Here is an 11,726-nt window from a genome sequence, read left to right as displayed (position 1 = left end):
TGTTCATTGTGTTTTGGAGTTTTGCTGTTGTTTCTCAGTCAGCAAGTGAAGATGAAAGGTAACAAAATGAAGTTTGTGGCTTTCTACCCATGGTGACATCTTCAATAAGGATAGAATGATTGGTTCTTGCCGCCCACCTTACCTTATTTTATGGTGATTTCTATGTTCTCAGCATTTCTTCCCACTAACAATTTCTTTCTTCACTCCCTTTTAGTTTTCTATACTTTTCATTTTCTGACCTGTCTATTCTCACTCCCCCCCTTCCCCCTCCCCCTCTTACCTCCCACCTCTATCACACTATTGCATACAATGCACTTAGCTTTCTGCTCTTATTAACTCATGCATTATATTTTGTCAGTAATTTCTGTCTTGCATAATACCCTATCTTCCATGTTTAAGCTCTCTAAAGTTTTCCAATCTCATATGGAGCAGTCTCAACAATCAGTCTTTCCTTCTCATGCTGTCCAGTAAGTCTCCTCTGACTTGGGGTTCTGGGTGACTTTTGTGAACTCTAACCACTTCCAAAAACCTCACCAGTCCTTTTCCTTCACCCCCTCCTCCTTCTTCTTCCTCAACCCTTCTGCCAGAGGGATGACCCACTGGCTCCAGAAGCTTCCAAGTTTGAATATCTTTTTGTGTCTGTTCTCCTGCTGCCTCTTGGTGAGCATATTTTTTATGGATCCAATTACATTATAGGGGGTTATAGTATGTTCCCAGAGTCATCATTTAAAACCAACTCTTGAAACTTTGTAAGTCAGCTTTCTCATGATAGTTTAAGGGTATCTCCAAACATTAGCCATTTCAGTTTCTTCAGCATCTCTGTAATTCTCTCCTATGGCTCAAACAAACCTGTGAGCATACTTTCTGCCCTTATTTGTATCTGTTCAATGTCTCCTTTTAATGTATTTGGTACAGTCCCACATACTTGAGCAATATTCTAGCATGGCTCACACAAGTATTTTATATGCAGTCTCCTCTATAGACTGATTGCATTTCCCAGTATTCCCCCAATGAAGCACAGTCTGCAGTGTGCTTTACTTATGATTGAGACTATGTGATTGTTCCATTTGTATCCTTACAGATTGTAACACCCAGGTACTTACATGAGTAGAATAATTCCAACCATGACTCATTAATATTATACTTCATAGGACACTACATGTTTTCATTTTGTGAAGTGAACAATTTTATGTTTCTGAACATTTAAAGTAAACCAATAATCTTTGCATCTCTATGAAATCTTATCAAGAACTGACTGAATATTTGCACAGCTTCTTTTGGACAGTACTTCATTATAAATAACTGCACTGCCTGTGAAAAGTCTGATGTTCCTATTAAAATTGCCTGCAAGGTTATTAATATACAACATAAACTGCAAGAGTTCCAACACACTTCCCTGGTGCACAACCAAAGACTCTCCATCCATTGTAACTTGCTGCATCCTCCCTGCCAAAAAATTCTCAATCCAGTCACAAATTTTCCTTGATACTCCATAGGATTGTACTTTTGATAATAAGCATAGATTTGGCACCGAGTCAAATGCTTTTCAGAAATCAAGGAATACTGCATCCACCTGATTGCCCTGATCTGTTGCTTTCACTATGTCACGTGAGAGAGGTGCGAGTTGGCTTTCACATGGCCAATGGTTTTTGAATCCATGCTGGTTGGCATGGAGGAGGTCATTCTGTCCAAGATACTTCATTATGTTTTAGCTCTGAATATATGAAGCCAGACTCTGAAGCCAGGGTCTCCCTTCAGCTGCCAGAGACTTTGGGTGTGTGTGTGTGTGAGTTGGATTTGCATGAGTGTTGTGTGCATACATTGTCTATTTTTGATGAAGGCCTTCTTGCCTTTTATTGTGCCTATCTGTAACTCAGAATCTCTGCTATATGGTGAGAAGTAAAAATGACATTCATACCACCACACTGAGGTTGTCTTTAGCACCAAATAGGGTGCACAATGCTGCAACTGAAATTTTTGATCACATACCCAGTCATATAAAATGTTTGACAGACACCAAAATAAAATTTGAAAACAAACTGAAAAAGTTTCTTCTTGACAACTCCCCCTATTCTGTAGAAAAATTTCTATTATTGTTATATATAAAAGGTGTTGGTTAGGAATTACTAACTGTCATTTGTGTATTTAAAAAGGAAAAAAAAGCCTTACAAATGTTCAGCATGTAGCCATATTTAAAAATTAATTTGCAATGTGAATGTAAACTGACTCATTCCACATCATTACAATTTATCATGTAAAATGATCCATGGAATGTGAAACTAGTTCATTAACTACATCTTGTTTTAAACTGTCTCTTAAGTATTGAACAATGTTGAGTCCCTCGCTTGTACATAATTTTCCAGGTCAAAATCCACCTGCTTGGGGACAAGACTAGGTTCTCCGGTTGTTGGTAATCTGTTAAGGATAATTCTTAACAGAATTTATACAGGTGACAAAGAAGTACAATAGAATGGTATGAGGGTCATTCAGAAGGTAAAGAATGTTTTGTCTGACACGCGTGTGTGCCCTCACCACCACCACCGTCTACTGATCACTGACCTTGGTACTCATTCACTTCAGTTTGGAGGCAGCTACAGTCCAATATAGTTGCTTAATGCTTATTATGTAAACTGAAGGAGGAGGGGGAGAAAGGAAAGTAAAGGGAGGGGATTATTGATATCAGCTGCATCAGGCCTTTGTGTGGCTTCAGCGGAAATGAGTGAAAATGTGTGCTGGAAGGCAGTTCGAACCTGGGATCTCCTTCTTACTAGGCAGTTACATTAATCACTGTGCCATTTGGACACATTGTTTATTGCTAGTGTGCAGACTATCTCAGCATGCCTCCTAGCTGACCCACATTCCCACCTAGCACCATGTATCTGCAGTCCTTGTCCATGACCTCCATGCTCTCTACTTAGAGACGTTGAATGTAATTGTACATCTACACTGAATATGGTAGATCCATTGCCTGTCAAGGTGAGTCAGTTATTTGAATGCATGGTGTCTGTTCTTTCAGACATATCCGAAGTAGTGCAGTGCAGTTGTGATAAATACTGTGTCTGTGTGGTGCAGAGGTTAACACTACTGCCTAATAAGCAAGGGATCCTGGGTTTGAATCCCATTCCAGCATAAATTTTCACTTTTCAATGCTGATGCCACACAAAGTCTTGATATGAGTAGTCCCATCCCTTTCATTTCATTCAATTTCATTTCAGTTTTCATTTCCATTTTCCATTTCTATTTTTCCATTTCCTCTTTCCTTTCCTTTCCTTCCCCCCCCCCCCCCCCCCCCCTCCTCCTCAAATTTACATAACATGTTTCACAGTTATGCTCACTGTTTAGCTGTGTGACTTTAAAATGTGATGATCCCATCAAGTGCAATGTGCACAGAGTTATCTACATGTGAAACTTGCAAACCTTTGAAATTTGTAGACAGATAACTAGGCTTACAGTAATGTGATCAACAAAGCATTAGTTCAGAAGTGGTGTATTATATCTAGTGGTGGATGGAAGAATCTTCATGATGAAGATTGCTTGGGCCAGCCCTCAGTGGTGACTGACTGGCTCAAAGAAAGGATTGAAACAAAAATCCAAGAAGACAGCCTCTTCACAGGTAGTAGACTGTGATCATTTTTTTCCAGACATTTCAAGAATTGTGTAGTACAAAATTGTTAGTACAGATCTGGGCTATAAAAACTTCTGTGCGACACGTGTTACTCAAATATTGTCAGAAGAACACAAAACCAGATGAATAGCAGCTGCATTGACATTTTTCAATCGCTATGAGAAGGATGATGATGGATGTTTGAATCACACTGTCACTGTTGATGAGACTTGGATATCACATTTTACACCAGAAACAAAGTGCCAGTCAATGGAATGGCATCATTTGCAATCCCCAACAAAACAGAAAGAAAGCAACACAAATTTTGAGCACCAGAAAGATTATGGCTATGGTGTTTTGGGATTGTAAATGTGTCCTAATCATCAACTACATGCCTAGATGTGAGACTATAAATACAGAGGCCTGCTGTCAGATGCTTCAATGACTTCACCACACTATTAAAAACAAGCAGCATGGAATGCTAACCAATGGAGTCATCCTCCTTCATGATAATGTATGTGTGCATGCAGCAGAAGTGACACAGGACTTGCTTCAGCAGTTTCAGTGGGAAATGTTTCAACATCCACCATGCAGTCCACAATTAACCCCAAGTTATTATCACTTATGCCCCAAATAGAAAGATCTTTTAAGTGAACAATGCTGTGGAAGAGGTAATGAACTTAAAGGAGCCATTAACCAGTGTTTCAGCAGCTTGGTGGCTACTGTGTATGCAGAAGGCATAGAAAAGCTAGTAAAAGAGTGTAGCAAGGGCCTAAATTTGAACAGCAAAAAGCCACTTGGGTATCAAATTGTATGTAAAATACAATTTTGTTTTATTATATCAAATAAAAATTCCTTTAGAAAAAAATGTTCTTTACTTTCCGAATGACCCTTGTATGTTTTTGGGTCATATGACATTTTTCCTGGTTTAACAAGCACTATGACAAGAGGTTTCAGTGAAACGAAGCAGTTGGTAAAAAGTTGGATTAACCAAAGTTTTGTAGTTGGCTTAAAGTGCTTCACCTGCTCAATGCAGATACTGTCCAGACTGGTTGCTTTCCTGTTTTCCATGTCTTGGGTCATTCTTCCCATTTCAAGTAGAGTAATTGGAGAACTTTAACTACGACTTCACATGTGTCATTCCGTATAATTCTGTGTCTCTTTGCCTTTTTCTGACCTTGTCACTCAGTTAAACTGGTAAGCTGTCTGGCTTACTATGAATTTGATATGCTGACTCAGTTCAGTTGGATCATATTTAGATTTTTAAGAAATATGCATCCTTTTTGACTGTTTCTTGTAAGATTTACATTTTCTACAGATCATAACCATTTTTTCCTCCAGGTCACGAAGGAGCACAACAACATCAGTAACAGCTTTGACTGTGTTCTCTCAGAATGGATTTTCATTGCTTCAGGACTCTGAATAAATCTTGATCCTGAGGACTTGTTTATGTTTTTCATTCCTTCTGTACTCTTTCTTTCATAGCTTTGTAGTTTAGTGGCACAGAAGAGACACAGTATGCATAAAAGATGTAAAATCTATTGTATATTTGGCACTTTCCCATATCAATGTAACTATTTGTTACAGAGCTTTCACTAACTATATATCTAGCAGCATCATATTAGAAGTTACATAGATATAGGACCAATGTGCAATTTTATGATCTTTTAAGTATGTCCTGGCTGTGTGCCATGTAACATTCATCTGCAGATGACTGGTTGCATGTCACCATTTTTATATTTTGTTTGTTGTCTGCAACTTTCAGTTTCCATTCTTGTCATAAATTTTAGGAAAAATTGAAAGAGTTAAAGAAAAAAAAAAATAGAAGAACTCTGACCTTATCTACTCAATAGTAACAAAAACCACAGGAATAACCATAACCTTGGGACCATTATATGTTTAGTGTAAACCAGTGTCAGGAAAACGTCTAAGAGTTGTTATGCATTAAGAAAGTAAGTGAATGGGAAAGTGGAATTTTCTAAGTCCAAAGAGAACAGCATTGGTCAAGCACATGGAAGTATCAACACAAACTAGCTGCTAGTTGTAAACATTTCAACACTATTAGTCAGTCACCAACAATGCAACAACAACACTTTTGTGAGGGAGTGCCAGCCAGCTCAGCAGAAAAAGGTTATACAAGTCCAGACCAATCTGATTTCATTATTCTTGTAACATTATGCGAGAAATGCTGAGGAGGACACAACTAGACCCACCAGGGGTTTGGTAGAGCAGTTAAGACACTGAAATAAATTTGTTCTCCAAATGTAGCAGAACTGAAGACTGCTGACAACTCGTAAAAAGCAGAGCCAATTCATTCATGATGAATGACACCAAAAAGCAGAGCCTCTTTTTGACACCATAAATACTCCATCTTGCTAGGCTAGAGTCAGTGAATCACTAGGATCAATGGCACTCATGTCATTTAACTAGATTCTCTGGTTACTGCATTGTAACATTTTGTGTATGGTATTGTTCCAGTACTGGTCACGCTCCTGTTGCCTTATGAGATGACCACAAACCCATAACCATAGATGACAGAAGTCAACTTCCAGTACCAGCCATCACTGATGCTTAATTCAGGGATCTACCAACACTGTTGTAGCCTGTGGCACAAACTGCTCTAAACTCCAGCATTGCTTGGATCAGATGACCTACCAAACTGGCGGCCCAGGATCAGCATTCAACAAACCTTATGGTGTCTGACATTGAGGTTCACTTTTTGGGACAATATGGGCAGTGACTTGGGAGGGACAGAGTACTTCCAGAACGGACTGTGAGAACAACACTGACATACCTTGGTCATCATTACCTCTGAGCTGCGCTTCTGATGTGGTGCACTTTTTACACTACAGGCAGCAACCTGCTTGCTATAAATCACTGGCCTGAGCACACTGCTGATGCAGCAAGATACAGTAGCTTGAGGCAGCTGCCGCGTTCAGCAGATTACTCAGCATCTTGCTAGGCTACTAGCCCCTGCTGAAGATACGACAATGAGATATATTCAGAGAAAAGAATGAAGTAATGTTTAATCGGGCTTTATTGCATTTGGTGATGCCACACACATTCCTTGACCTTCATCCTGAAAACAGTAGAGTTTTCCAGCCTGGGAGTGGGTGACCCAAAATGTTAAAAAATGGTGACAATGATATAAAGTTTAGAGTATCAAAAATACTGCTAACAGAGTAAAATCAAATAATGGAAACTCCAGGTAGGAACATCATCAATGCAGGAAAAGATAGATTGTTCCTTATTGTAAATTGGACATGTTATGTGGCAGACAGGCACAATTAAAAGACACTTACACAGTAGCAGTAGTAGAGTTTTCCAGCCTGGGAGTGGGTGACCCAAAATGTTAAAAAATGGTGACAATGATATAAAGTTTAGAGTATCAAAAATACTGCTAACAGAGTAAAATCAAATAATGGAAACTCCAGGTAGGAACATCATCAATGCAGGAAAAGATAGATTGTTACTTATTGTAAATTGGACATGTTATGTGGCAGACAGGCACAATTAAAAGACACTTACACAGAGCTTTCGGCCACAGCATTCATCAGTAAAGAGAGACACAGACCATTCACACACACCAGCAAGCACACCTCATGCACACACAACAGCCAACTCCAGCATTTCAGGCCGGAATGCAACTATCATGTGGGATGAAAGCAGCAATCTGGAGGGGTGGGGAAGGGGAAGGGATAGTAGTGTATGGGTGGGGAGAGAGGTGAACACTGTCTGGAGGAATGTGCAGGGATTAGATTGCCAACAGGTGCAGCATCAGAAAGTTGTGGGACAGGGTGGTGGTGAAAAATAGGAGCAAAAAGGAGAGGAGCAGGGAAAGATGGGCAGACACATTGGGAGAGGGCAGAAAATAGACAGGGTGGGAGATGACAATGGGGAGGAGCTACTATGACACAGGGGGAGGAAATTGTTGGGTGGAGGGTGTGAGGACTGCACGTTACCTTAGGCTGAGGCTGGGATAATCACAGGAGCAGAGAATGTGTTGTAAGGATAACTCTCATCTGTGCTGAGAAAAGCTGGTGGTGCGTGGAAGAATGCAGATAGCTTGGGTAGTGAAGCAGCCATTGAAATCAAGTGTGTTATGTTCAGTTGCATGTTGTGCTACGGGGTTGTCTACTTTGCTCTTTGCCACAGTTTAGCAGTCGCCATTCATCCTGGCGGACAGCTGTTTGGTAGTCATACCAATACAAAAAGCTGTGCAATGATTGCAGCAGAGCTGGTCAATAACATAGTTGCTTTCACAGGTGGCCCGGCCCCTGATGGGGTAGGATAAATCTATGACAGGCTGGAATAGGATGTGCTGGGTGGATGGATTGGGCAGGTTTTGCACCTGGGTCTTTCACAGAGATATGATCCTTGTGGCAAGGGGCTGGGATTGGGAGTGGCATGGGGACATACTAGGATGTTGTGGTGGTTAGATGGATGAGGGAACACAGCTTTTGGAGGGGTGGGATGTATTTCAGGTGGGATATCCCTCATTTAAGGGCATGATGACAGGTAATCAAAGCTCTGGCAAAGGGCGTGGTTCAGTTGTTTCAGTCCTGGGTGGTACTGGGTATGGGGGTGGTGGGAGGATTGGGGGTGTGAGGGGAAATGGCATTTGTGGACTAGGCCTGGGGGGATAGTGCCCGTCTGTGAAGGTCTTGGTGAGACCTCAGCATGTTCCACAACAGAGTAAATACTCTGTGGGAAATACCCTACCTCTAATCCACCAGTGGACCTCCATTACAGTTTGTTCAGTAAATGATGGCTCAACACTATTTCACCAAATTGAGTTGGCCAGCTGTCATCTCTCATTATCGTTCTACTAACTGTGCTCACACACTCAAACATTGAATTATCTGCAAAATGCAAATGATGCAAAAGGATGCATCATAACTGCTTTACAAGTTGCAGTTTCCTCAACACTGCTACAGTAACAAATAGCTCAGTATTAAACCAATTTCTTTATGCATATGTGCTAACTGAAGCAACAAATGAAAATTTGTACCAAAACACCAATTTGAATCTGGCTCTCCTGCTCACTAGGCAGATGTGATAATTACTTGTTATTCCCCCTCCAGCTGTACTGGAATAGCAGCTTAGCATCAAATGAAATGGGGGATCCTGCCTGAAATCCAGGCATAGGTGCTTTAATCAAATCCTGATAAAGTTTAGGAAGAATACAAAGTGGACTGAGGTGTGAATGGAAACTTAAATTGAGGAGGTAGGTGTGCTAGGTTAGTCCGTGCAGTTGTGCAAAGCCACTGTGCCAGGGTGGCACAGTGGTTAGGGCAAGTGCCTAGTGTGCGAGAGACCCGGGTTTGAATCCTAGTCTTTGTACAACTTTTCATTTGTTGCTTCAGTCTGCATACACTGTGTATCTGTAATTAAAGTTCCAGTTTCAAAACTCTGTAGAAAGAGAATCACTGCTCAGAATGACATCAGATTTGAGCAGCACATTATTGACACAGGGGGAATCATCATGTAGGAAAAAATATTTAATGAAAATTTTGCCATTGATGGTGCTGTAAGTATCTTAATGTAATTGGGTTCAGCTACAAATGACAGATAAATCGCAATGCAACAGCTGTGGTTGTAATTACATGATATACCATCTGTAATGTTCAATGTGCATGACTGCACAAGTTCAACAGTCAACGGTTGTGGCTCTCTTAATTAGGTAAGTGCATCACCTGTGATAAAGTGATACCACTTCAGATGGAAATTGGTTTTTAGTTGTCCTGTGACCAAAAATTAATTAAAAGCAAAATGTTTCTAGAAGTCATTAAAATGGTGCAAGTATTTTTCAATATGCTTTCCACTATTCTCTGCCACAAGGTGAAATTGAGAAATGACATGCTCTACAACAGACTGTTGCAGGGGTCACGTTCAGAACGCATTGCCCAATGCATGCCTTCAATTAAGCTGCATTCATAACTGGAGCATTGAATGCAACATCTTTCAGATAACCCCAAACATCTTTAGATAACCCCACAGCCAAAAGTCACATGGATCAAAATTATATCGGCAGCCAGGCTGTAGGGAAATAATGGCTGATGATTCTAACAATTCCGAAATGCCTCTGCAGCAGCTGCTTCACTGGATGTGCACTGTGCAGAGGAGCACCATCTTGCACAAAAATTATCCTACCCACACATCCGCACTGCTGAAGAGCTGGATTGACATTGCTGCGCAAAAGACTCTCTGAGTTTTTACCAGTGACAGTACAGGTAACAGGACCTGCAGGACTCACCTCCTCAAAAAAATACATCCCAACTATGAACAATGTTGTCAACCCCCACCACACAGTCACCTTTGCAGAAAATTGTGCTGGTTGATTTGTGTGTCAATTTTCAGTTGCCCATATTCTGCAATTCTATGTACTGACATGTCCTTGGAGATGGAAAAGGGCTTCATCTGTCCACAGAATGTTCCATGGCCATTCATTGTCCACTTCCATGTGAATGTTTGTCTTGGTTGCAGGTCAGCAGGAAACAACTCCTAAACTTGGGTGATTTTGTACGGATAGCAACAGTATTTTATGCACCTTGCTCATGTGCGTGTGTGACATTTGGGCAATTGCCCATGCACTGCATACTTGCACACCACCGCTTGACCCCTCCTGCATGCTGTGACCAGATCTTTGACATACTTCAGATCAACTCCTTTCCTCCCTCTGCCACAATGCATTTCAAAAGACTGTTTTTTCAAACACTGTAATCATTTTCTCTGCACCTTTAGCAGAAATTGGACCAGTGCTTTTCTATACACCCTTAATGGTCTGGAACATCTGCAGGGCTGCTGGTGCACAATCAACATTCTTGCAAAAGAGCTTTACCACCAGCAGGCAGCTCTTCATGGAGACAGTAGTGTTGGGCATGTTGGATGCAAACTGAGGAATAGCCATGTGCCACATGTCTGTTGGTGTGCATGTTCTGATACAGCACCATCTGTTGGTAACCTTTTATGTTCCATAATGTCATCCCCCTGCCCCTACCCACCTGTGTCAATAAAATGCTGTTCAAATGTGACGTCGCTCAGAGCAGTAGTTCTCTCTCTACAGCCTTTTAAAATTGGAACATTAATTATGGAAACCCTGTGTATATAGTAGATGTTTGAAACTTGAAAGGTCTCTGGAAGCACATAGTTTCATTCAGTTTCTCCATGTTTGCCAGATTTACTGTTGTTTATTTCACCTAATTTTTGGAAGCCATTGTAAAATAACAAGTCCACAGCAATATTATAACATGACTGGAAAGGTGAAAGGTATTCTGCTAATTATGTGATTTTAATTAATAACCAAGATAATTATCAAGAGAGAATGGTAATATTCTTGATAAATAACATAAACTAATGATAACATATGGGAAGGATAGAGTGCTACTCAGTACAAAGAGGAGACGCTGAGTGCAGACAGGTACACTGAGAAAAGACTACTAAATATTATTAGCTGCCAGATTAAGTTCCTCATCAGACATATAAAAAGAAGAAACACACACACACACACACACACACACACACACACACACACACACACATATTCACATATGCATAACTCACACACAAATGGAAATTGTCATGATTGGGTGTTAAGACCAGAGTCAGGCCTTTGTGCATGGAAACTGTTGTGTGTGCCCATTGATCTCTCCTTTTGATGCCTGTGAGTAATTTTGATTTACTTAGAATGGAATAATATAAGTCTTTGTAACATTGGGGGCTAAGCTGTTTGCCCTTTACCACTTAGAAGCTTGCTCCAATATTTCCCCGAATGAGTCTGGTATGGAAGTGTTTGGGCCACTTACCAGTAAACTGTCATAATCAAATATAACGGTTATTTAAGAGTCCTACAGTGTCCCTCATAAATCATATATACTGGGCAAACAGATGTAGGCCAATGCCAAACCTTGCAGGACAATGCCTATATGAGGGCAATTCAGTCTTGTATTGTTCTTGTGGGACAATGTACATTTTTGGTGTAAAAGGGTACATGTCTTAAATGGGCAATAAAAATGAGTAACAAAGTTTTGTTTACTGGTGTGGCCTGGAAGTTTGATGAGGATGGGGAGTTCTGTTTACTGGTGTGGCCTGGGAGATTGATGGGGATGAGGAGTGTGGAAAG

Source organism: Schistocerca serialis, chromosome 5 (genome assembly GCF_023864345.2).
Source record: "Schistocerca serialis cubense isolate TAMUIC-IGC-003099 chromosome 5, iqSchSeri2.2, whole genome shotgun sequence".
In the NCBI taxonomy this organism is placed as follows: Eukaryota; Metazoa; Arthropoda; class Insecta; order Orthoptera; family Acrididae; genus Schistocerca; species Schistocerca serialis.
Note: the sequence above shows the minus strand (reverse complement) of the source record.